Source organism: Rhinopithecus bieti, unplaced genomic scaffold (genome assembly GCF_001698545.2).
Source record: "Rhinopithecus bieti isolate Rb0 unplaced genomic scaffold, ASM169854v2 scaffold_2254, whole genome shotgun sequence".
In the NCBI taxonomy this organism is placed as follows: Eukaryota; Metazoa; Chordata; class Mammalia; order Primates; family Cercopithecidae; genus Rhinopithecus; species Rhinopithecus bieti.
The window spans coordinates 2,661,838-2,689,188 of record NW_016803982.1 but is presented as its reverse complement, the minus strand read 5'-3'; the positions used below and the strand labels follow the sequence as shown (position 1 = coordinate 2,689,188).

Here is a 27,351-nt window from a genome sequence, read left to right as displayed (position 1 = left end):
TACTGCCAGCCCTGGCCCCTTCCTCTTTGCAAGACTTGACGTGAGCCAGAAAGGAAGTGACAAGCCAGGCCGGGCGCGGTGGCTCACGCCTGTGATCCCAGCACTTTGGGAGGCCGAGGCGGGCGGATCACGAGGTCAGGAGATCGAGACCATCCTGGCTAACACAGTGAAACCCCGTCTCTACTAAAATACAAAAAAATTAGCCGGGCGGGGTGGCGGGCGCCTGTAGTCCCAGCTACTCGGGAGCCTGAGGCAGGAGAATGGCGTGAGCCCGGGAGGCAGAGCTTGCAGTGAGCCGAGATCACACCACTGTACTCCAGCCTGGGGGACAGAGCAAGACTCTGTCTCAAAAAAACAAAACAAAAGGAGGTGACAAGACAGAAACTGCTTGCTTAGAAGGATGGCGAGGAGGTTTCCTTCAGGTATAGGAGACTCAAGGGTATGTCAGGTCCCCGTGAAGAAGCCAGGAAAGTAGCAATTGTGGCACCAGAGTGAGGGCTGGGTAGGGCGGATGGCTGGTGATAGCTGAAGGAGCCAGGCAGCGGAGAGGCAGAGAAAGGACTTGCTCTTCCTGCTGCTGAGACTAGAGGAAGGAAAGACGAGGCAGCACTCGCAGGAAAAGGGAAGCCTAACACAGCCATGCAGGGAACAACGCTGCCGTGCAGGGACGCCCTGTGCTAAGCGCTGGGCATGCAGTGAGACTCCATGAAGCCACAGTGGCATTGAGGGGGAGACAGAAGACAGACTTGTCAAAGGGCACCTTGTGGGAGACAGCTGCACAGCACAGGCGCTCTCCCTCAGAAACCGCTCCCTCAGTAAGAGGGGGTGGCACCGTCCACTCAGGCAGGGAGACTGCCGCCAGGCTCAGAACTTGCAAAATGGAAAGAAGTGAGAACAGTGCTATGGAAGAAGCACTGACTTTGGAATAGAGTTGTAAGATGCCAAGGACAGAGCAGGTACTTGACATGCAATGGTCATTGTTTTCACTATTCCAGGGATTCAACTGCAAAGGAAGAAAAATATTTCATCCAAGAGTGGACGAACAGGCTTAGGAGAGAGGTAGGAGGAGAAGAGTGTCTTAGAGGATGGTGTTTCTGAAGCGGGCTAATCCCCAGCAAGGACTTCTGGGACCTTGCTTACAGCACGGCCGAGGTTACCTGGGTGTACTGGGCCCTGCACTAAGTAGCTTGTGTCATCTCAGTTTAGTTAATGCTGTCAACTCTATAAAGTAGGTGGTATTATCTTCATTCAACAGATGAAGAAACTAAGATGAGGGCTCTGGCCCGGAGCTGGTGAGAGGCCGCAGCAGGAACTGAACCTGGGCCTGCTGGACTCCAAGAGCCTTTCTGGCTCTGTCACTTGCACTGACCCCAAGGCCCAAGGGAGGTGACCCTGTCAAGTATGGTGTAGGACTCAGGCTCTGCAATGGCAGAGATGGTTTGCAAAGGACCCTACACTTCCCTATGCTTTTGTTCCCTACTTGTTTTAAATTTTATCTGATAAACCAAATCCTTCTCTGTATTTCCTCTTTTTTAATTTGTGGAGTTTAAAAAATTGTGATAAAATACACATAAAATTTATCATAACTATTTTTAAGTGTTCAGTTCAGTAGTGTTAAGTATATTTGAGTTGTGAAAAAGGTCTCCAGCATCTTTCCATCTTGTGAAACTGAAACTTTGTACCCATTAAACAATAACCATGGAAAGCAAAACCACAGATGAGGAGGAATTCCTGTTCCATGCTATTTTGATTACTGTAACTTGACGGTAAGTTTTGAAGTCAGGAAGTATGAGACCTCCAACACTGTTCTTTTTCAGGATCACACTGTCTATTTAAGGTCCTTTGTTATTTCCATATAAATTTTTGGATTAGGTTTTCCTCTTTCTGCATTAAAGGATTGCATTAATCTGTAGATCACTTTAGGTAGTATTGACATCTTAACAATATTGTCTTCCAATCCATGAATATGGGATGTCTTTCCATTTATATGTGTCCTCTTTAATTGCTTTCAGAAATGTGTTGTACTTTTCAGTGCACACATCTTGCCTGCTTGGTTAAGTTTATTCCTAAGTATTTTATTCTTTTTGATGCTATTGTAAATGGAATAGTTTGTCTTTTCAGATTGCTTATTAAGTATATAAAAATGCAATAATTATTTGTATGAATTTTGTCTCCTGCAACTTTGCTGAATTTGCTTATTAGTTCTAAAAGTTTTAAGGTGGAATTTTTACGTTTTCTATACAGGACCATATTGTTTACAAACGGAGTTAATTTTACTTCTTACCTCCGATTTGGATGCCTTTTAAATTTTTCTTGCCTGATTGCTCCAGCTAGGACTCCCAGGACTATGTTCAACAGAAGTGATGAAAGCAGCATCCTTTTCTTGTTCCTGATCTTAGAAGAAAAGCTTTCATTCTGGCATCACTGAGCATCATGTTAGCTGTGGGCTTTTCACATACTGCCTTTATGAGGTTGAGGTAATTTCCTTCTGTTCCTTTGTTGTGGTTTTAATCATGAAGTTGTGCTGAATCTTGTCAAATGCTTTTTCTGTATCAGTTGAAGTGACTGTGTGTTTTCCTTCATGCTGTGAATGTGGTGTATTACACTGATTGATTTTCTTATATTGAAACATCCTTGCGTTCCAGGAATAAATCCCACTTGGCCTTTGCATATAATCCTTTCGATGTGTTGTTGAACTCTGTTTGCTAGTGTGTTGTTTAGGATTTTGGCATCAATCTTCATCAAGAATATTAGTCTGTAGTTTTCTTTCTTGGAGTGTCTTTGGCCTTAGTATCAGGTTCATGCTCAACACTGAAATGTTCCTTCTTTTTCATTCTTTAGAGGAGTTTCAGGAGGACTGGTGTGAATTCTGTAAATGTTTGGTAGAATTTACCAGTGAAGCCATCTGGTCCTGGGCTTTTCTTTTTGGGGAAATTGCTGCTTCAGTCTCTTTACTAGTTGTAGGTCTGTTGAGTCTTGGTAGGTTGTGTCTTTCTAGGAATTTGTCCATTTCATCTAGGTTAGACAATTTGGCATAATTGTCCATAATATTCTCTTGGTCTTTTTATTTCTGCAAGATGTGTTGTTCTGTAGGACACAATGTTTTCTCGCCCGTTTCTGGTTTTAGTTATTTAGCTCTTTTCTCTCTTTTTATTTAAGTTAAAGGTCTGTCAATTTTGTTAGTCTTTTCAAACAGCCAACTCTTAGTTTAACTGATTTTCTCTGTTGTTTAAAATTCTCTCTTTTGTTTATCTCTGCTCTAATCATTACTGTTTCTTTCCTTCTGCTAGCTTCGGGTTTTGTTTGTTGTTTGTTGTTTTTTGAGCTTCTCGTCTCCTTGTACTCTTGTTTCTTGTCTCATATTCAGCCAATCTCCAAGGGCTGCTGTGAGGATCACAACCAACAGGACACATGAAAAGTCTATGACACTGGCCAGATGCCTCTCAGAACCACAGGAGAACATGCCTGTGATTCATTCTGGCTGGGAGAATGTCGGGCTCCTCTTTGGGTGCACCAGGCCCCTGGGCCAGGCTGGGAGGGGTGACACTGCCACTGCAGAAGGGGATGCCACCTTCTGAGAGCCACATGTTACTGTGTCTTCAACCCTGCCCCCTCTCACCATGCTAGTTCCCCCCCCCCCCCCCCCCCCCCCGTGTTGTCCCCCCCCCCCCCCCCCCACCATGGCACAGGGTTAGAGTCAGAGTCTTAGATAAAATGTAAGGGCTTGGTTTAATGAGTAATGGTTAGAAACAGCTGTAGGCGAGCCATCTGGGTTTTTCCAGATTAAAACAAATATTTCTCTTGGTCTCTACTTTAATGTGAAATAATTGCCCCCAAGTCAGTCCTGTCGCATCAGACACAGTGTGAGCCCAGCCCTTGCAGAGCCAGCATCAGGAAAGGCAACCTCAATTCTGTAGACGGGCATTTAGAGACAGAGTACATGGCGAGTATCAAACAATCCACTGTGCCACAACAGGCCTGACTTGAATTCCTGCCTGCACCCCTGAGCACTTTGGGGAAGTGATTTCAAGTCCCTGAGCTTCCGTTTCCTCCTGTTTACCCCAAAGAGTTACCCTCCACTGACTGCCGACTGTGCCGGGCGGACATGAGCACCTGATGAATGTGGATTTCCTTCTTTCCCTTGGCCCTTCCTTATCCTGCTCCCTCCTCAGGTCTCCACCTAACTCCATCCTTTATCAAGATCTTCTAGAAATACCTACTAGCTATAGTCTTCTCAATGAAGCCCCATAAAAAATAAAAATGAACACCTATAAGTGGGAGCGGCATCAGGCATATCGAGTAGTGGCTGTGGCCTTAATGATTTTCCAAAACCAAGAAAAATGCTTGGGAGGGTGACATTACGTAGAAATGATGGTGATTAGGCCATACATAGAAGGTTAATTCCAACTCTGGAAAATCAGTTCAGTAACTGTTTTCTGCGGAAGATAAATAGCTTATTTCCGTAAAAGAAAACCAGGCAATAAAAGTTAACCTTCATTTCTAGGAAGTAATCCAGCCTGCTAGAATGACCAACTAAAATTTTCTACATTTTATGTATTGAGTTCAATAGTATCCTTCATAATATAAAGTTAGAGAACACTCCTTATGCAACAGAAAAGAAAATAGCCTGCATTTCTGGCTTCTGTCATAAGAAAAACTTCATTACCTTTCTGATTGTGTTTAGAACAACACCCGCAGATCCTAACAGGAAGAAACTTGTCCCCATGGGGACTGAGCCAGGATCAGAGTTAAGCACTGAAACAAGCAATTAATTCCCCTTAGAGGATTAAGGCACTCAGGTTCACTTTGAATCAGAAAAGCGAATGAAGAATAAAATGGTGTACAACCAAGAGGCTGCCGGTCCAAGTTATTAAGTTAGAGAACTGAAGAGCGACCCAGGGTGCACAGGAGAGGCAGAGCAGCCGCTGACCCACCAGCAAGGAGATGGTGGGGTTTGTTTCATGGGACAAGATCGTCCTTCATGACGCTGTGGAAATGTCGGGGAGAGCACGGTTTGTGCCCTAGGATGCTGGCCTTACTCTAACAGATCCAGTCCACAAAAGTAAATCTAAAAAGTGTTTCAGCCTGCCACGCCATCATCCCTCGTGCATGGATTTCCTTATAGCATCTTACCGTTAATACACAGAATCAAAGACATGCATGAGACATTAACGTCAGTTTGGAGAATTTTACTTTGGGGGTTCCTAGAGCCAATTCTGAGGGCACTGAACATCTCTGCAGATGTCGTTCCCTGATGCTGATGTGTTAAGGATAAGGGTGGCCTGCTGCTATGGTCAGGATTCAGGCATCTTCCATTCTGGAAATCCAAGAGGCCAAAGCTGAATCTGTGTCCCAAACCTAACTAACTGGCCTGGACAATCGTGACATCCAGGGGACAGCACAGAGGTGGAACAGGCTCAGAGTCTCCAAAAGCTTTAGTTCAATGAAATCTAGTTTCCCATTGCCAATATTTGAGAAAATAAGAAGACTCATGAGCTGTCCATCTGGATGGACGCTGCCTGAAATGCCTGTCACTTATTCAGCAGTTCTCCTTGAAGTGCAGTCCATCTATAGTTTCATATATCACCACTAAAGCAAAACTTGAAAGTGATTACGAGTCCTTTGCATAACTGTTAATTTTTTTCTTGCTTGATTTTTTTTCTTAGCCACCTGGTGGTAAGAGTGTAAAAGGCAGGATTTAAGAGTTTATGATGATAGTTTACAAATCACAACCACGTCATATGCCTGGTACACATTTAAAAGCATGCACACACAGACCAGGTGAACCGAACAAGGAAAGGGCTCGTGTTTAACTCTTCTTAATTTACAAAAGGATCTTTAAATAGACACCGGCTTCTTTTTGAGACGGAGTCTCGTTTTCTCGCCCAGGCTGGAGTGCAGTGATGTGATCTCGGCTCACTGCAAGCTCCGCCTCCTGGGTTCAAGCGATTCTCCTGCCTCAGCCTCCTGAGTAGCTGGGACTATAGCTGCCCGCCACCACGCCTGGCTAATTTTTGTACTTTTAGTAGAGACGGCGGGGGGGGGGGGGGGTTCCCCATTTTGGCCCGGCGGGGGTCCAACCCTTTACTTTGTAAACCACCCCCTTCCGCCCCCCCAAGGGGTGGGGGGGTTCACCATATTGGCCAGGCTGGTCTCGAACTCTTGACCTTGTGATCCACCCACTTCAGCCTCCCAAAGTGCTGGGGTTACAGGCGTGAGCCACCACGCCCGGCCAACACCAGCTTCTAACATAACCAGCGTCTAACATAAAAACCACCTTTATAAAAAGATGCCTCAAGAAAATATTCCTAATATATATGAAAATTTCATGACAGGAGGAAATGTTAGTAAAATCTGTACGTGATCATGTCAAAGCATCTGTTTTCTCCACATGATAAATCAAGCCACTAACAATGCATACTGCCATTTGGCAAGTTAAGACTTTGTTAGAAAAAAGTAAAATGATTTGGACTTGGGTAGCATGAAGCTCAGGCCCCTGCCAGAGGGGCTCTGCCACTGGCCAGGGAGAAAACAGTTTCAGAATCATAAACTCCTGGTCCAGAAGATGGCCTGGCAAAGAACCCATCTCTGTCTTTACATTTGCTGCATTAATTTGCTTTTGTCATTCAACATCTTGTGTCAAAATTGGCCCCAGCAGATCCTGGGCCCACCAGACTCACGAAGACCATGGCGATCACAGCTGTACCCTGGTTTCAAGGACACCAACTGCTGCCCTAGTCCTTCTGTGACCACCAGCAGCCACACACTGCGCCAGTCCTGAGCAAACGCAGCCATTCTACATAGTGGAAACGGAGTAAGAAGCACATGCGATGTTGTGCACGTTTCCCCTAGAGAGGGTTTTTCTTATTTTATGGAAACCTTGTGTCTCATCAAGTAGCCACTTCCCCTCCCCTCCCCGCATTGTAACATTATTTTCCCTGGAGAAAACGCCGAGTGTCTGATATAGTTACACATTAATTCTTCAGAAGTTTCTTAGAACTGTAGGAAACAGGTGAAAAAACAAAATGCCTTGAACTTTGAACCTGCGTCTGGCCTGTGCGCGTGAGGTGGTCCCTAAGGTCACTCTTCCCCGCGCGGCTCGGGGCGACGTGCCAGGGAGGGCTCGGGCCGCATCCTGTTGGCTCTTTGATGCTTTCATTTTGTCGCTTGCTGGTTTCTTTACAGCAAAGGCAAGGGCTTCCTGCTAAGGCAGACCCCTCACCAGCCCCACTGCATACCCCGGAAAAGTCCCTGGCAAAACACCTTTCTTCCATTATCTGCACAGGCCCCGGTAAAACGCTGGCGCCTTTGAAATCAGAGGCCAGGGTCTCCTCTCCACGGTTCGCTCAAGACACTGAACACTCACAGGTCTGTGAAATCAAACAGACACTTGGTCCCTGATGCCACCCCGGGCCCCCTGAACGCTCCTCAGCAACCATCCCTTGAGTTTTTACTCTTTGGCCATGCCAAATATAAATAACGATTTTTTTCATGCCACATCACTTTAAAGGCAATTGTGTTGCCACCTTTAAAATGTTCAGTGACCAACAATGCAGACATGACCGTCCCCTGCATTCCCATGTCTGCTTCAAGTATGGAAAGGAATTGCTGGAAAATCCCAAGATGCCAGGCCAGGTAATGAGCTCTATGCAAACAGGCAGGATGGACCAGCCAGGGCCATGGCCCCAAATTCCAGGCGCGGCAGCAGGACCAGAGGTGCTGCCAGCCCCTGCTGCCTCCTCGTGGGACGCTCAGAAGGTGTAGCGGAGGCCGGCAGCAGGAGCCAGAGCCAGGAACACATGCCGTCAATCTCATCACACAGGGCCCTCAACCTGCGGGGATGGCCTCAGGAACCTGGCTCCACTTGCTGGATCTACCTGCGCCTCACAGGGGATCAACGCTGCCCCCATGGGACAGCCCTGACTCCATGCCCACCCCATGCCAAATGCTTCACTTACATTCTCCATCTGGTGCTCCAAACCACATGGTCAGGTCACTGCACTCCCAGCTTCTCCCCCATTTTGCAGATGGGTAAGCTGGGGCAGAGATGACTCACAAACAAGGTGACCCAGGCAAGGGTAGCAGAGCCTTCACACCTCCTCCTTGACCTCCACGGCCCCTGGAGGAGGGTACCTCCTCACTGCCCCCAACCACTCCAGGGTCCCAGGCAGCCAGTGGCCTGGGCTGCCCCTCATACCAGGCTCCGGCCACGTCCACCGTGGCCACCTGAATCTAGAAGGTGCCCTCAAGGGTTTATTAAGCACACCCCGGGCTGCCTGCCTGGCATGTGCCATGGAATTGGCACTGAGAAGCTGCCACTATCCTGAAATTCCCGATTTTGTCTTTGTATTTTGTAAGTGAAGCAAAGCCTGCTGGATAACACAGCACTCCCGTGAGCAAAGAGCCCAGGAGCGTGGGATCGTGGTGGACCCAGGCTGTAGGGGGTTCCGGCATTAGGGTGAGGCTTGGGTGAGCCGCTGCCCTTCCCACTGCAAGCAGAACCTGTTCTCCCTGCAGAAGAAAGTAAGGGTTCGGAGAATTCAGACACCAGAGGTCCCATAATGTCCCTTCCTACCCGCACGTCAGCCAACCACATACTTGGAAAATGACACAGAAAGCCAGCACAACCTGCCAGGCCACCCAGAGTGCCTTTCCCTCCGCTCTCCTCCATCATCAGTAGGTAAAGGCAGACAGTGTTGGTAGAATATGTGTACCTCAAGAGATGAAAAAGTTAATTTTTTTATAAGAATGAAAGAGATGGGCACGGTGGGTCACGCCTGTAATCCCAGCACTTTGGGAGGCCAAGGCAGGCAGATCACGAGGTTTGGAGATCGAGACCATCCTGGCTAACATGGTGAAACCCCATCTCTACTAAAAATACAAAATTGGCCGGGCGTGGTGGCGGGCGCCTGTAGTCCCAGCTACTCAGGAGGCTGAGGCAGGAGAATGGCGGGAACCCAGGAGGCAGAGCTTGCCGTGAGCCAAGATCACGCCACTGCACTCCAGCCTGGGTGACAGGGCAAGACTCCATCTCATTAAAAAAAAAAAAATGCATGTGTAAGTTATGAAAACTGTCATTTCTGTGATTTCACGAGTTAAATGCATTGAATACATGCACTGAAACTTAAAACTGGTATCGCACAATATAAAGATGAATGAAAAGCTCCATGCTGAGAATTCTGTAATAAATAGACTTGGGTGCCGTGGCTCAGTCTGTCAGCCACTGAGTGCCATGGCTCATACCTGTAATCCCAGCATTTTGGGAGGCTGAAGTAGGAGGATCACATGAGCCCAGGAAGTCGAGACTGCAGTAAGCCATGATCTCACCACTGCACCCAGCTTGGGCCTCCGAGTGAGACCCTGTCTCTGAATAAATAAATAAATATGGAATATGTAATAAAATAATGTTTAGCTTTTAACAACTAAAACCCTCCACGCCAAGTTGAGAGGCTGAGCTGCAAGTCAGCAGAGCAAAGGGCTGCTGCCTCTTCTAGGTCCCTTGACCGCGCCTTTTCTTGCTTTTCGAGCAAGGACGTCGCATGGCCCATCCTCACGCCTCTAAACCACAGCTCCTCGAGGGCGAGGTCTTGCCTTCGCTTCCTTTCACCCCCCTATGTCATCTGGCATGGCCCGGCGCATGCAGTAGGCACTTCATAAATACTGCAGGAAGCCAAGGGGTCATCCCGCTCAGCCCAGATTCCCAAAGAGGCACCGTGGGCCTTCGGGCTGTTAGGAATCTTTCAGGTTCTCCTTGTCTCTCAAACTCCACAGGTTCCAACACAGCCCTGGGGGCACATTCACAGGCCCTGGATTCGGTGCTGGCTCTGCCACCTCTTCCTTCCCACAAGAGAACCAGGTCTCCAGACTCTCAGACCAGGCCGGGGGAGCAGGGCAGAAGCGGGATGTGCAGAGAAGACAGGCGGGATGGCACGGGGCGAGCTTCAGCCCCCATTGCAGCCACTGACAATGAACCTGCAAAACTCACCTCCAGGGACAGCACCCAGACCAGAGGGGGTGGGGTACTCGCTACCAGGGACACAGGACCCTCTGGGGAGATGGAAATGTTCTTTATGCTGATTGTGCAGTGGTTCCATGGGGGATACATTTGTCAAAATCATTGACCTATCTATGCAGTTAATCTGTGGATTTTGTTGTATGTAAATTATACCTCAAAAAAGGTGACCTAAAAACAAGACTGAATGAGCTCACAGGAGGCAGGCCGGTCCTGTGCAGGCCTGGTCTGCACTTACTGTCACTCGTGTGTGTTCTCGTCGGAGCTCAGCAGGCTTCACAGCCCCGAATCAGAAGCTGGAGCTCCTCATCGTTAGGGTTTCCACAAGCGCCCAAGCCTGTCCAACGCATTTCTACAGGTTTGTGCTGGCTTCCCTTCCACTCACTTGTTTTCTGGAGACAGTCAATAAAACAAGACAAGAACAAGCCATCTCTGCCAGTAGGGTCAAGGTCGAGCAGGCCCGGAGGCATGAGGTGGCTGTAATCCCTGCAGGCCTGGGCACTGGGGTGGAGACCAGGGCTTTCTCTGCCCACCCAGGGTCCCATGCACACCAGCTGCTGACTAAGCAGTGAGTTCCCACGAAGAAACAGAGCAAACAGTTAGCCTTTTAGAGTATTTTTCCAGGCCTGCTGGAAGACGGTGCAGCAATCACACGCTGGCAGTTGCTCAAAATATGTTTATTCTGCCTGGGGCAGCAAAACCCCGGGCAGCTGGGAAAAGCCAAGAATCTGTGGCTTGTCCCAGCCCACTCTCCGCTTGTTAAATAGGACACCCAGGCCTGGCTGATGGCAGGCAACTTTTTGTCTACCTTGTGTGCTCCCAAAGGTCTGGACTGTTTCAACTCCGGCAGAAGGCAGGGGAGGCCTGGGAATGCCACCTGTGCCTTTCTGCTGTTCATTTTTCTAGAGCATGGCTGCTTTTCATTTGGAACCTTTGGGCTAGAAATACTTTGAGTTTGAAACAGGAATAAAATATACATTAGTGTTCTGTTTTTCAGAAATATCTTAAGGTTGTATTGATGAACATAGTTTTATATCACTGTTTTGCCTTCTTAAGTGAGAAGTAGAGAATCCAACTTTGAGTTAGAAGAAGCACAAAACAATTACAAAATATCACAGTCATTCTCTTCTCTAGGTTTGCTGACAGTATTCTAGAAGGATAAGAATATATAAGAATAAGAAGTTACACCTACTTCAGAGTGAAGAAATAGAAATTAAAATGCAGGTGGGGCCCGGCAAGGCCTGGGCCAGTGCACCCTGTATTTAGCAGCTCAGCCATCTGGTTGCTTCGGGAAGATCAAGTCCCTGGAGAGGGACTGGACATAGTAGGTACAAAAATAGTGAGATCCCCATAAACATGAACAATTATCATGTGCCCTTAAAATTTAAAATTAAAAAAATTTAAGAACTGAGAGCTGATAAACAGAGGTCAAAGCCACACTCCTGTCAAACATCTAGGAAGAGGCCCTCCTGACCCAGGCCAAGCAAGGCAAAGCCACAACAGAGTGGGATAGACTGCAGGGACATCCAGGGGACACAGGGTCCACAGGAGAGCCGACCAGGGAGGCCACCACCCAACATCGTGGAGCAGAATAGATGCATCAGCATGAATTAGTCAAAGTATTTCAGAGAATACTTCAAAGATAACCACCAAATACAACTGCAAGATGTCAAATTTAAAATCCCTAGGAATGCCACCTCCACTATGCATGGAGCCTGAGCATAGCTTAGAAACCACCACCCATGAACCGGGAGCAAGGGCTCATGCCTGTAATACTGGCACTTTGAGAGGCTGAGGCGGGAGGATCACCTGAGGTCAGGAGTTCGAAACCAGCCTAAGATGGTGAAGCCCCGTCTCTACTAAAAATACAAAATTAGCCAAATGTGGTGGGTGCCTGTAATCCCAGCTACTCCAGGAGGCTGAGGCAGGAGAATCGCTTGAACCTGGGAGGCGGAGGTTGCAGTGAGCCGAGATTGCGCCATTGCACTCCAGCCTGGGCAACAAGAGTGAAACTCTGTCTCAATAAATAAACAAACAGCCACCCATGTGGCCCTACCTGCACATCTGTCCACTCCAAACCAGCACAGTATCATCCTAACCTAGGGCTCGCTGCTGGTTGGCACTGCCAGCCAGGGCCCCACATCCCACTGCCCAGAAACATGAAATCAGGAGCTAATAGGAACCCAACATGCCACTGAAAACTGGGCAACAAGTTGTATTGTAGCCACCTGGTCTGCTGTGCCAGCGGCAGGGAGCTGGGTCCAGGCCCAGCCAGACTCTGCCTCCAGTGGGCTCTGTAAGGCAGGACTCCTTTCGGTAGCAATAACAGGCTTGCTTCTGCATCACCTTTTGCTAAGAACATTATTAAAACCAGTTTAAACCCTCCAAAAAGATGCTAACTACCTGGAGATCATGTAGCCAGAGGTGGCAGATAAAGGAAAGGAAAGCAACTCTAGAAAAGTCCACTGCTTACATCAGTGCACCCAAAGATATGAGACCTCATCCCCAACACACGTGGACGCACACGCACGATGCCATTTTCACACATTTGAAAACAAAACATCTTTAAAGATAAAAGCATAGAACTCAAAATTAAGCCTGATTAAGTTTTTTGTATGAATTATCTTGTTCCCAAAGCATTCAAATCCTTTCAGTGCTTGTATAGTTACCCCAAGTTAAATTCAATTAAAATGGCTGAGAGCGAAGACTGAACTACAAGGAAGAAGGGAGCGGGGGAGGCAATTCAGGGCTGTCCTGAGCGAGCTTCTACACCCCCTGCACAGAGTGGGTCCATCTGCCACATTCCTGTGAGTCCTAAACGCACGGCCGGCCACTGTGTGCTGGCGGCAGCCTGAATTCTGAGGCCAAAACTTCCAGAAAAAGGCATTGAGCTGGAGGGACTGGCCCTTCTAAAGAAACTGGATGCACTGAATGAATTAAATCCAAGCTGATTATACACTATACCCTCACAAAAAAAAAAAAAACAAAAAACAAAAAAACAGGCCAGGGCGGCGGTGGCTCAAAGCCATGTAAATCCCAGCACTTCTTGGGAGGCCGAGACGCCCGCGCTTCGGATCACGCAGGTCAGGAGATCGAGACCATCACTGGCGTAATACAGGGAACCCGTCTCTTAACTAAAAAAATAAAAGAACTAGCCGGGCGAGGTGGGCGGGCGCACAGCTACTCAGGGAGGCCTGAGGCAGGGAGAATGTCGCGCGTGAACCGGGAGGACGGAGCTTGAAGTGAAGCTGAGATCTGGCACCACTGCACTCCAGCCTGGGCGGCAGAGCGAGACTCCGTCTCAAAAACAAACAAACAAACAAAAAAAAACAATAAACAACTCACTTTTAAAAGCTCCATTATAGCCAGAAACCGCTGACGAAAGCCAGGCCAGGCTGCAGCCAAACACGCCAGTCTTTGGGTTTACAACTCCTTGGTCTCCCCAGTGTTAGGGGTGGATCCCAGGACCCTAGATATTATTTAAAAGCACGTTTGGGTATATACTCGGCTTCTGAAAAAACACTTAAATGCCCACGCACGGACCACTCCCGAGACAGCGGAATGCGTCAGGAAAACGTGCAAAGCCCCAGCTGCTGCCGTGTGGTTATTAGGGAGAGCGGGGCTCCTCCAGCTGAGGCTCTCTCTCCAATCCACTTGCTTCAGAAACAGCAGAACAGCCGCTTTGTTTTTCATTATGGAGTTGTTTTCCCCCCAGATTTACAGTGTTCTTTCTTTCAGTTATGAAGCTGAAATCGTGTTTACTCAGCCATTTTCTGAATCGAACAGCTCACACATGTGAGGCATTTGACTTTTTTGGGAGGGGTATGTAAAAGTGTTGTCATTTCTCTCATCCAAAACTACTTTCTTAATTAAAAAACAACAACAACAAATCCATAATGTATATATAAACAGAGACGATAAAACCAAGGATGCTCTCCTCTCTGCCCCTAAGCTGTCCAAGCCAAGAAAACTTTTTCCTCAGGGAGGGACCAGTGCCCGTGACAAGGTGAGGAGGCCACTAGCCTCTTCCCACCTGCCGGAACTGGTACTGACTTTACTCGGCTCCCAGGAACTTCCCAGAAAAGAAGGAAAAAGGGATTTCTCCAAGCGGGCCATGCTTCAGTAACCACAAAATAGCTAAGCAGCACCTTAAAAATGTTCAACTCTTTACTGGTCCTTTGAATGGGTCCCCTAAAATCCAGGACCCCCAGGCTGTGCTGTCCAGGGAGCACCTGTGCCCAGGCAGAGGAGGGCTGAGGAGCAGAGCACAGCTGCCCAAAGAAGCTGCTCCCATCCCTTGGATGTTTGGGGTTTTTCTTTAAAATTCATGCAAACTTGGCGTTGTTTTACTATAACAAGGTTTCACTTATTTTCAGGTTAAGGAATTTCTCTCCCTTCCCTCTGCCCCCATCTAAAGGCAATTCCTTAGGGAGCAGGTCCCCGTCTCTCAGAGGGGGCAAAACCAGTACAGAGAGGTAGGCTATGCCTCCTCCCCTGGCCTAGCATCCAGGAAGGAAAGGAGGGGCTGCCTGGCCAGGGTAGCTCCCTGTGGGCACGCTCCCTCCAGACCATGCTGGTCTATAGCTACCCGCACCTGAGGGGCCCTTGACCCTTCCTCCAGCCGTGCGCAGGGCAAGCTTCGAGTGTGGGCCAGGCGAGATCTCTTGGGAAGACAAAGCCTGGTGGAAACTTGCTCTATGAATTTCTCATTTCCCCAGGAGAGAAGAAAATTCACTGGATGGCGGCTGTCAGGGGCTCTTCAGGAACTGATTTTGTTCTCTCCTGGGGAAATGAGGAATTCACAAACTGGGCCTCCAACAGCCCCATGACAAGTCAGGTGTTACTGTCCCATCCCACACATGGGAAACTGAGGCTCAGACGAGTTATTTAACTGACACAGCAAAGCTGTTACATGGAATGGGCTGGATTTAAGCCGGGGCTTGATCCAAAATCCACACGCCGTCCCCCAACATACTCTGTGGTCAACCAGGAGAAACAGACGGGGAGGTTCTCAGTTGAAGAAAAGACTGAAGCTCTATCTGGTTCTCCCAGCAAACACTACCATTCTGAGATGTAAAGACGGTGACCTGTGATGAGCCTTGTTACCAATCCCCACCTATTGTTCCTGTGCAAGGGGCTGTGCTTTGAGTCCTTTTCTTTCCAACTTTAAAAACCAAAGCTAGATGTAAAGGTTTTCTAAGGCAAGGAGTGCCTGCCAGCCACTTAACGTTTCTGCCCAGTGCTCAGGACGTCCAGGCTGGCTGACAGGCCATTCCTTCATGAGGTACTGAGCGTCTACGACGGGCCAGGCATCCAAAGACAGAAAAAGCAGCAGTCCTTGTTCTTAAAAAGCTGCAGCCTGGTGGAGCAGCAGAGATGCTGAGTGCTGATGAGAGGGCGCTCTGCAGTGGGGACAATGAGTCCCACATCAGGACCAGGTATCAAGTGTCCTGCAGGAGAGGGCGACCCAGGCAAGCAGCAGAGCCTCTGGGGATACCCAGGAGCAGGCAGGCCAGGCGGCGGGTGGCTGGGGAGTGGGGGAGGACCTGAGCAGAGGGGATGGTGGGCTGTTGGGGGAACAGTACTCATGCCAGCGGGCAGGGCAAGGCAGGGCCCGGGCCTCCAAGGGCCTTCCATGGTATCTTATGGAGCCAGATTTCGGCTTCTGTGTGAGGAGAGCCATTCAAGGGTATTACGCCTGGGAGGTGCGTGGTAAGATCTGGGTTTTAAAATATCGTGCAGTGAATCCCCGGGGAAGACTGTGTGGCAGTTTTAGGAAAGCTGAGCCTGTGTGTCCCCAAGGACCAGCAATTCCACTCCCAGGCAGATGCACAGCAAAAATGTGAACGCGGGTTCACCAAAATGGCATGGATGGGAATGTGCTTATCAGTACCAGGTGTCACATCCCCAAACCAGACACAACCGAAACGTCCACCAACAGTCAAATGGGCCAGTCAACTGTGGCATACCTGGGATACTCTATGGCAACAAGAATGAATAGGGGCACGACACGATGGCATTCACCATGAGTAGCACCAACTGAGAGCGGCCAGACAAGAGCACACACTGTAGGACAAGTTTACCTGAAGGTAAAGAAGTAACAGGCGGGGCGCGGTGGCTCACGCCTGTAATCCCAACATTTTGGGAGGCCCAGCCAGGCAGATCACGAGGTCAGGAGTTCAAGACCAGCCTGGCCAATAAAGGGAAACCTCATCTCTACTAAAAATACAAAAATTAGCCGGGCGTGGTGGCGTGCACCTATAGTCCCGGCTACTCAGGAAGCTGAGGCAGAAGAAACACTTGAACCCGGGAGGTGGAGGTTGCAGTGAGCCAAGATTACCCCACTGCACTCTAGTGGGGGTGACAGAGCGAGACTCCATCTCAAAAAAAAAAAAAAAAATAGTAACAGCCAAAACGAACCTCTGTGCCAGGGGCAGGTACACAGTGCGTCCGCAGGAATCCTGCACTCTTCTAATCTATGGTATACTTTCATAAAATGTACACTGGGCCTTAAAAACAGAGTAACAGTAGAGGATGGATTTTTCAAGGGCAAGAGTTACATACAGGAAACACAGTGAACAAAGATATATAATTAATCACTACATATAATTGGTACTACACATAATTAAGTGGAATTCAGAGGTGATGGAGAAAAAAGGCTTCATGGACATTGCCTGGCCTGAACTGGACACGAAACCAGATATTTCCCAGGTCTTGAAATGGACAGTTGCCCACCCTTCCTTTATGTTCCCCCAGGGGATGAAAGCCAAGCGGATTTCTCAGGGGCTCAGAAAGTTCGAAGTCATCATTTAGTCCTCTCAGATTGAAGAAACTCCTATCGTAGAATAGTTAAATGATACCAACTGGAAGCAGACGGATCCAGAATGTGAGGCATTTTAGGGGAGAAATGATTATAAGACAGTTTATTGCATTAGAAAAAGTGAGGGTGATTTCCCTTACATTAACGATTTAAGGTACTGCCATGGGTAAATGTACAGACCTTGTTTGGATTCTGATTTGAAGACATAACCTACACAATGACTTTTCTGAGACACTTAGGAATATCTTATAGGTATATCTAGGTAATAAAAGAGTCTACCAAGGAACATGGTTAATGTTTTAAAGTATGATAATGGCATTGTGGTCCTGTAAGAAAATATCCATATTTTTTAGAGATGCATATGGAAGTATCTAGCATTTGAGAAGTATTATAATGTCTGGAACATACTTTAAAATACATCAGCATATCAAAGAAAAGAGGGAATTGATAAGGCATGTATGGCAAAGGCTTGATAGTTATTGAAACTGGGTGATGGATATATGGGAATCGTTGTACTGCTCTATTACTTTTACAGGTAAATGGGAGAGAGAGAAAAGAAATCATCAGTATAAGAAATCAAGAAGGGAACACCACTATATAACAAACATTAAAAGGATAATAAGGGAATGTAATGAACAACATTATACCAATAAATTCAACTTAACTGAAACGGAAAAATTCCTCAAAACGTCTAAAGTATCAAAGCTCACTCAAGAAGAAGTAGATAACCTGCAAAGCCCTGTATCTACTTAAAAGCTTTTACTCACAGTTAAAAACCCTTGCACAAAGGCAGATGGCTTCATTGGTGAAATCTATCGAACACTTAAGGAAGAAACAATACCAATGTTTTCCAATAATACCAAACAAATTTCCAGAAAATCAAGGAGGAAGGAGCACTTCTCCTTTTATGAAGCCAGTAGTACCTGATACCAAATCAAAGACATTGGTAGAAAAGAAAATTACGGCCAGGCATGGTAACTCATGCCTGTAATCCCAGCATTTTGGGAGGCCAAAGCAGGTGGACTGCTTGAGTCCAGGAGTTTCAGACTAGCCTGGGCAACATGGCAAAACCCTGTCTCCACAAAAAAATACAAAAACTTAGGTGGGCATTGTGATGCATGCCTGTAGTCAGTCCCAGCTACTTGGGAGGCTGAGGTGGGAGGATCACCTGAGCCCAGGAGGTCGAGGCTGCAGTGAGCTGTGATTGTGCCATTGTACTCCAGCCTGCATGACAGAGTGAGACCCCATCTCAGATTTTTTTAAAAAAGAAAAAAATCTGGGTGTGGTAGCTCACACTTGTAATCCTAGCACTTTGGGAGACAGAGGCAGGAGGATCGCTTACCAGCAGTTCAAGACCAGCCTGGGCAACAGAGAAAGACCCTGCCTCAAAAAATAAAAAAAGAGAAAAGAAAAAATTACAGGCCACCGTCTATCATAAACATAAATGTAAGAGTCTTGAACAAATATTAACAAAATTCAATAATATGTAAAAAGGATAGTACAGCATTACTAATGTTTCATCCTAGGAATGCAACATAGTTTAATATTTAAAAATCAGTCAATGAATTGCCGTAGAAACAGATTAAAATGGAAAAACCACATAATGATCTCATTACAGGATAAGCACTTGACTAAAGTCAGCAAATTCAAGATAAAATTCTTAGCAAAGTGGAAATCAAAGAGGACATCCTCGATCTACTAAAAGGCTAAGTCTCTGAAAACCTACAGCTAACATCCTTCTCTTTATAGTGAATAATCAAGTACTTTCCCTTGAGATTGTGCAAGGCAAGGACGTCCACTCTTTCCACTTCTAAATCCTGGAGGTTCTAGCCAGGGTAATATAGGACGAAAAAGAAATAAAAGGCATACACTTCAGAAAGAAAGAAAACTGTCTTTTTTGCAGTTAACATAACTGTCAATATTGAAAATCCTAAGAAAATCTACCAAAAGATTGCTACAACAAATGAGGTTAGCAAGGTTTTAGGATATAAGGCCAATAAACAAAAATCAGTTGTATTTATATATTCTAGCAGGGGAAAACTGGAACCTGAAATTTAAAAATCCAGTATCATGTATAGTATCACCAAAAAATCTGAAATACTTAGGGTCCCACTGAACAAAATATGTGCAAGACCTGTGTACTGAAAATTCCAAACACTGATGAGAGAACTTTAGTATCTAAATAAATGGAGAGATACACCATGTTTTGATGGATCATTTTCAGTTAAACTGTTAATTCTCCCCAAATTGAGTTAGACATTCAACATAATCTTAATGAAAATCCCAGGGTTTTTTGGTAGAAATTGATGAGCTAATTCTAAAATTTATATAAAAGATAACTTAAAGAGTATAACTGGATTGTTTATAACTCAAAGGATAAATGCTTGAGGGGATGGATACCCCATTCCCCATAATGTGCGGATTTCACATTGCATGCTTGTGTCAAACCATCTCATGTACCCCCATAAATACACACATCTAATATTTACCCACAAAAATTAAAAATAAAACTTATATAAACATTTGAAGGATCTAGTATAGCCAAAACAACACTGAAAAAGCTAACCAAAGTTTCTCTTTTTTTTGAGATGGAGTCTTGCTCTGTTGCCCAGGCTGGAGTGCAGTGGTGCAATCTTGGCTCACTGCAACCTCCACCTCCCAGGTTCAAGCGATTCTCATGCCTCAGCCTCCCAAGCAGCTGGGACTACAGGCAGGCACCACCATGCTGGCTAATGTTTTTCTATTTTTAGTAGAGATGGGGTTTTGCCATGTTGGCCAGCCTGGTCTCAAACTCCTAGCCTTAAGTTATCCGCCAGCCTCGGCCTCCCAAAGTGCTGCCAAAGTTTCTATTTCAATACTTACTACGAAGTTACAATAAACAAGACAGTGTGGAATTAGAGAAAAGATATGCATCAAGGTTGACGGAACATTCTTTCTGAGATAATGAATGTGATATGGAATTAGTGGTGCAGGCTTCACAACTCTGAATATACTAAGAGCCACTTACTTGTATAGTTTAAAGTGGTGACTTTTATGTTGTGTGAATTACTTCAATTAAAAAAAAAAGAGTTAAAAAAAAATCAATGGAACAGAGTCCAGAAGTAGACCCCTATTTGTAGGGTCAGCTGTTTTCAATAAAGATGCCAAACTAGGCTGGGCGCGGTGGCTCAAGCCTGTAATCCCAGCACTTTGGGAGGCCGAGACGGGCGGATCACGAGGTCAGGAGATAGAGACCATCCTGGCTAACACGGTGAAACCCTATCTCTACTAAAAATGCAAAAAAATTAGCCAGGCGTGGCGGCGAGTGCCTGTAGTCCCAGCTACTTGGGAGGCTGAGGCAGGAGAATGGCGTGAACCCGGGAGGCGGAGCTTGCAGTGAGCCGAGATCGCGCCACAGCACTCCAGCCTGGGCGACTGAGCGAGACTCCGTCTCAAAAAAAAAAAAAAAAAAAAAAAGATGCCAAACTAATGCAATGGGGAATCTGTAGTCTTTTAAACGAATGGTGCTGGAACAATTGCATATCCATATGCAAAAAAAAATAAAAATAGATTTTTAAAAACCTCTTACCTCACTCCCTGTACATAAATTAACTCAAAATGTATCCAAATGTCAGAGTTAAACTTTCTAGAAATTTTTTGATAGGACACAAAAAGCACAAATAATAAAAAGAAAACATGAATAAGTTTTGACTTCAAACTTTAAAACACCTGCTCTCAAAATACTCAGGTAAGTAAATGAAAAGGCAAATGTAGACAGAGAAAATATCTACAAAATAGATATCTGATAAAGGACTGTTAAGCAGGATATACAAAGAACTCTTACACCTCAAGAAGAAAAACAATCCAATTAAAAGTGGGCAAAACAGCCGGGTGCTGCAGTCCTAGCTATTTGGGAGGCTGAGGCAGGAGGACTGCTTGAGCCCAGGAGTTAGAGACCAGCCTGGAAAACACAGCAAGACTACTTCTCCAGAAAAACCAAAACCAAACAAACAAAATGGGCAAAAGATTTAGACTGACACTTTACCAAAGACCTATGAATCTCATGTAAGCACATGAACAGATAGATGCTCACTATCATTAGTTATTAGGGAAATGCAAATAAAAACCACAAAGAGATACCATGAAAGTGGCTAACATGGAAAAGACTATTAATACCAAGTGTTGGCAAGATGTAGAGCAACTGAAATTCTCATACATTGCTTCTGGGAATTCAAAATGGTACAGTGACTCTGGAAAGCAGTTTGACAGTGTCTTATAAAGTTAAACATACATTTACCATACAACCCAGCAATTTCGCTTTGGGGAACAGACCCAGGATAAATGAACTCATATATCCACATAAAGACCTGTACATGACCGGAGGACACTATGTGAAGTGAAATAAGCCAGGCATAGAAAGACAGGTACTGCATGTTCCTGCTCACATGTGGAATGTGAAAAACCTGACCTCCTAAGAGCAGAATGGTGGTTACCAGAGGCTGAGGTAGCCAGGGGGACAGGGGATGGAGAGAGGTTGGTCAGAGGGCACACATTCACAGTTAGATGAGAGGAGTTAAAAAAAAAATAAAAGAAAAATGTCCAGAAGAGGCAAACATACAGAAACAAAAACAAGTCACTGCCTGGGGCTGGGGTGTAGGGGTGATGGGTGTGGAGGATGGAAGAGGAGAGAAATAGGGAATGACCACTAATGGTTATGGAGTTTCTTTAATGGATGATGAAAGTGTTCTAAACCCATCGTGGTGATACATTTTGTGAGTCAGAGCACAGCTCTGATGATGGTAAATACAGTTCTGCACAACATTCCAAAAAACCATTGAACCATACATTTTATTTTACTTTTTGTTTTATTCATTCATTCATTCATTCATTCATTTTTGAGACAGAGTCTCACTCTGTTGCCCAGGCTGGAGTGCAATGACACAACCTTAGCTCACTGCAAACTCTGCCTCCCTGACTCAAGTGATTCTCCTGCCTCAACCTCCAGAGTAGCTGGGATTATAGGCATGTGCCACCATGCCCACCTAATTTTTGTACTTTTAGTAGAGATGGGGTTTCACCATGTTGCCCAGACTGGTCTTGAACTCCTGACCTCAGGTGATCTACCCACCTTGGCCTCCCAATGTGCTGGGATTACAGGCGTGAGTCACCGCGCCCAAACTGTATGTTTTATTTTATTTTTATTTATTTTTGAGATGGAGTCTTGCTCTGTTGCCCAGGCTGGAGTGCAGTGGCACCATCTCAGCTCACTGCAACCTCTGCCTCCCAGGTTCAAGCGATTCTCCTGCCTCAGCCTCCCGAGTAGCTGGAATTACAGGTGTGTGCCACCACACCTGGCTAATTTTTGTATTTTTAGTAGACATGGGGTTTCACCATGTTGGCCAGGCTGGTCTCCAACTCCTGACCTCAAGTGATCCACCCGCCTTGGCCTCCCAAAATGCTAGGATTACATGCACGAGCCACCGTACCTAGCCAAGATGAAAGTCTTAAAAATAGAAATCTAGCTGTTAAAAAGATTGTGTTACATGTAATTCAGTTATGTACACCAGTTTAACAGCCAATAACTAGAAAGAACCCAAATGTCCATCAACTTGAGAATGCTTAAACAAACTGAGGTATACGGATATAATAACATGCATAAACATCATCAAACAGATGAGCTGAGTGAAAGAAGCCGGACACTAAAGACTACATTCCGTATGATTCCATTACATTCAGGAAAAGCCAAGCCATGGGGGCAGAGCAGAGACTGCAAGGGGCTGTTGCTGGGGAGGGAGACTGACTGCAAAAAGGTGTCAGGAAGCTTCTGGGGAGATGGACAGGGCCTGTATCTTGAGTGTGGTGGTGATTACATGAGTATACATATTTATCAAGATTCGTTGACCCTTTAAAAAAATGCACTGAACTTTAAACAGTAAATGAGTGAATTCTGTCTGTAAATCAAAAAAGCTGAATTATTTTGGGGAGAAGCCCCTCCCAAACAGCAGCATCTGAACAAAGTCCTTCAATACCCCAGGATCTGACTCGCTTTTCTGTAGCGTGTTGCTGCTCCATAAACATTAAGCCTTTTCTTCTTTGCCACATAGGCAAGTCTGTTCCTCTCTCTTCCTATTTGAGTGAATATGGCTGGAAGTCTCTTGATATTCTCCTTTCTTAGCTTTTTACCGAGGAGCTTTACTCAAGTCTACTTCCAGGGCCAAAAGGGAATGGATAGGGAGTGAGTGTTTCTGTGGGAGCTGTGTGGCTCTCCCGGGCCCTGAGGGCTGCGCTGGGAATGTGCCCTCTGGGTTTGTATCCCTTGCTTTCACTGGGGCTGCGCCCGGCTGAGGGGGGCTGCGCCCGGCTGAGGGGGGCTGCGCCTGGCTGAGGTGGGCTGCGCCTGGCTGAGGAGGGCTGCAGCTTTGCAGCTCTGCTGTCATTGAGCTCTGTGCGATCCCTTTAGCCTCCCCACGTTTTATTCTGGACATTTCCATTCCCTCACATAATCTAGCTTTGTTTTTCTGACTCTTGGCCAAGGTTTTTGGTGTCAGTGTGTTCCTAGGACATGGTGTCCTAAAGTACAATGGAGTGATTTTCTAAAGAACCAGGACATGTACTCTAGCAAGACGGATGTGTGTGGGGGAAAATATGGGTCAGAATCTTTGCATTTGCAAACATCTCTGACAGCCCAGGCTGCGCACCCCGCATCTCCTTCAGGGCCTGGGATAGTGGGCTGGTGGGCTGTCATTTCATCACAAACACGCCTCTTACACCATTCATCCACACAGCTCAGGAACACGTGCCTCTTCCCCCAGCTCCTGACTCTGCATTCATGCTTGTGGCTACGCCCACCTAAGTCTCATCAAGCATCAATACCCTCCCGGGGCATTTTAACCTCTCCATTTCAGTATTTCCAGCTCCACTGCTATTATTTTACCAGCGATTATCTACAAGCTTTCCTTGAACTTTGTGTTATATTTCCTTTTGGTTATCATTTTCTGGTATAAGCAACATTTCCATATTAGGAACAGCCCCAGAGAGCTGCTTATATCTGACTCGGTAACGGTGGTGAACCATATGGTATGTGAATTATTTCTCAATAAAGCGTTAAAATAATGCAATTCTGTATAGATCCATACAAATATAAAAATAACACTGAAATGGTTTCTATCGTAAAGGTAATAGTTGATGGATGAAGATGGTTAGCCCTGCCTCCTGCCTCCTCACCCTGATTTTGAGCTAGCTTAATGCTGTGTCTTCCCGCAGAAGGCTTTCCTGGACACGTGGCCTTGTCTTACCTGGGGCTATTAACACCAGGATGAGATTCTGAAATGTGCAGTACAGGCTGAACACCCAGCAAGTGGTACTGGTTCCCTTCTCAGATCAAGAGAAGGCCATCTTCAGAAGATGTGTGCAGAGACTCCTGTGCTTAGAAGAACCCAGCAGTGACAGGGCCTGGGATGCCCTTCACACCTCCAACCCGGGACCCTGGAGGGGCAGAGGTGCTGCTCAGTGGGGGGCTGGGGGGCTGGGGCTCACGACCTTGGCAAATGACTGAACCTCTCATCCTGGATCTCCTTCTCTGTCCAGTGAGATGCCAGCACTTCCCAGAGATGGTGGGGGTATCCCCGGGGAGTACAAGAGTGCCCAGCACAGGTGGGTTCAAGTAATGACAGTTGTTTTGAATGAAATAAAACAAACAGGAAATCATTAACTCGGCTCAAAGGTCACGCTGCAGAGTCTCCATGCCCCAGAGGAGGCTGTGTGCAACAGTAGGTTCGAAAGGACCAGATTCCAGACAGCTCCCAGGTGACTCACTTTGCCTCACTGGGGTTTAGGTGCCTCTAAATGGGGACAGAAACTCGTACCTTGCCTACCTCACAAGCTTCACTCTAAAGCTCAAATTACAGAAGTTGTGAAATTTTATTCTTCTATAAAATGGCAAGCCCCTGTCCACTGCCTGTGTGGACCCTGACAGAAAGTACCCTAGATATTCTCTACAACTAAGCTCGGTGGAGGGCTAAGACTTGATTTCCATTTTCATAAATACACCTTAGTTTTCCACAGAAAAAAAATTGTTCCTTGCACGAACACCATTGTCTCCAAACCTGGCACCAGCAAGGATCATGCCTAGCACCTCACGCAGTACCTGTGATTCACCACATATACTTCACCCACCTTCACGGCACTCAGAGGACACTGGGACAGACAGCGCAGGCAACTCACCCAAAGTACACCACTGGTAAGAGAAGCGCATGAGGCCAGGTGTGGTGGCTCACACCTGGAATCCCAACACTTGGGGAGGCCGAGGCGGGCAGATCACCTGAAGTCAGGAGTTTGAGACCAGCCCAGCCGACATGGCAAAATCCTGTCTCTACTAAAAATACAAAAATTAGCCAGGCATGGTGGCAGGCGCCTGTAATCCCAGCTACTTGGGAGGCTGAGGCACAAGAATCACTTGAACCCAGGAGGCGGAGGTTGCAGTGAGCTAAGATCACGCCATTGCACTCCAGCCTGGGCAACAGAGCAAGACTCTGTCTCAAAAAAAAAAAAAAAAAAGCACGGCTTTAAACTTGGGTGGGCTCTTGACTTCAGAGTTCAAGCTCCTAACCCCCAAAAAACAGCTCCCGTTCCCCTGCCTGGGCACCCACTGTCATGTGCCGAAAAAGCAAGCAAATCAAAGCATCACTTGCCTTGAACTGCAAGGAAGCCCCACAATCTCACTTGTATAAATCAAGCCAAGCACAGACTTCCAGAGAAACCAACCCTTCCGGCCCCTGATCTTGGACTTCTGAACCTCTAGAACTGTGAGAAAGTTCTGTTGTTCAAGTCACCTGGTCTGTGGCACTTGGTTGTGGCAACCCTAGCGAATGAATGCACTGATGGACGCTGCCCCAGGATGAATCTGCAAACATTACCCTCAATGAGAAGGGCCAGACACATGGGGCACGTGTGACGTGCGTCCACTGATCCAGAACACCCAGCACGGGCAAAGCCACAGTGGCGGGAAGGGGGATGGAGGCTGCCCGGGGCTCGGGATGGAAGAATGGAAGGGACTGCTTAGTGCGGACGGGGTTTCTTTCTTTTGGGGTGAGGAAAACGTTCTGGAACTGGACAGAAGTTGTGGTCACATAACATTATGTACTAAATAATCACTGAATCCTTCACTTTTAAATGGTTTTCTGTTCTGTGAATTTTATCTCAATAAAAAAACCTCTAAATTAAAAGTAAATAAATCTTTTAAAATGGTCCCAGCTGGGCATGATGGCACATGCCTGTAGTCCTGGCTACTCGGGAGGCCAAGGTAGGAGGATCACTTGAGTCTAGGAGTTTGAGTCCAGCCTGAGCAACACAGTAAGACCCTGTCTTTACATTAATGAATTAAACTAAACTTTAAGAGATGATACAGATAAAATCTACTATAAGAATATGACGTGTGGAATGCCACAGTGAGGGTTTTGTTCAGCACATCATAAGGAACGGCAAAAAGAATGGATTTTGCTTGTGGGTGACTTGGATGCAGCCCCCGACAGGGCTGGGCACTGCCCCTCCTGGGGAGGAGGGTAAAAACCATGCTGGAAAGAGGGGAGAGGAGGAGGTGGGGTGCCTTCCAGGCAAGAAGCATGAGCCCAGACGTGTGCAGGGAACAGGGATTTGGACCCTCTGGGGGCCTGTGGGCTACTGCAAACCAAAAGACAGGGACTGGGTGGAGGGAAGCCTCTCCCAGTTCTTCCCTCTTTCCAGAGGGAAGCAGGCTGGGTGCCCGTGGCCACCCTCGGTTGGACCTGCGGCTGGGGCTCCCCACGCCTGCTGAGTTCCCAAAATGCATATAAAGCTTCAACACTTCTAGGCCCCTCGCAAGAGAGTTGGATTTAGTAATTTAGGAGTTGGGGGCAGGAATCTACATTTCAAATAAAACATAGTATTTTTCAAAGGTCTCCAGGTGATTCTGGTAATTACCCTTTGGAAAAATCATTGATTGTGGGAAGGGTCTTTCTGTTTTACAGTGATGTTCTCGAACTATTAACTTTTAGATTAAAGAGGATGCATGATGCTCTGTATACCGTAAAAACAGAGAAGGGACACTCCTTCATTTTCACAGGTTTTCCTAAAAAAGACTTACATTCAACCTTCACCTACATGGCAAGTTCAATTAACCAGAAAAGCTAATTTTGTATAAACATATATTTTTTTAAAAAATTATCCAAGTTATATAAAAGGAAAACAAAATACATAAAATGAAGATAATACAAAAAGCCTTAGAATAACTAACAGGTAGCTCTTCCAAGTTTAGTACATATTTCCCCACCATTCTATGTAACTATGAGACTGTTGCCTAAATAACGCGGAGGACACATTTTCTAAGAGCATTATGTTTTTACTCTCATGATTCAAGGTCTACCGAAGTATAAATATTAAGCCACAGGAATGGCCATTTGAAAAGTGTGGAATACATTCCATTTTTTACTTTCAACACCTGGTGTCACCAGCATCATGTAGTACCCGGCTCTGAGTGCTCCATGCCCAGGGTGGCGGGGCGGGG

At 46.5% G+C, this 27,351-nt stretch overlaps 1 protein-coding gene across 5 annotated transcripts in view; it reads right to left on the bottom strand.

Moving 5' to 3' along the window:
- Positions 1 to 27,351, bottom strand: part of GGACT (gamma-glutamylamine cyclotransferase) — a 57,937-nt gene that overhangs the window by 6,933 nt on the left and 23,653 nt on the right. Inside the window, exon 1 of one of the 5 annotated variants that reach the window (XM_017861773.1) lies at positions 25,502 to 25,929. The exons of 2 other annotated variants lie outside the window; for them this stretch is intronic. The gene's annotated coding sequence lies outside the window, so the exon portion shown is untranslated. Of the gene's footprint in view, positions 1 to 9,243; positions 9,263 to 25,034; positions 25,055 to 25,501; positions 25,930 to 27,351 lie in introns of those variants that run through there. 2 more of the 5 variants (XM_017861791.1, XM_017861783.1) reach the window with 2 other exon arrangements.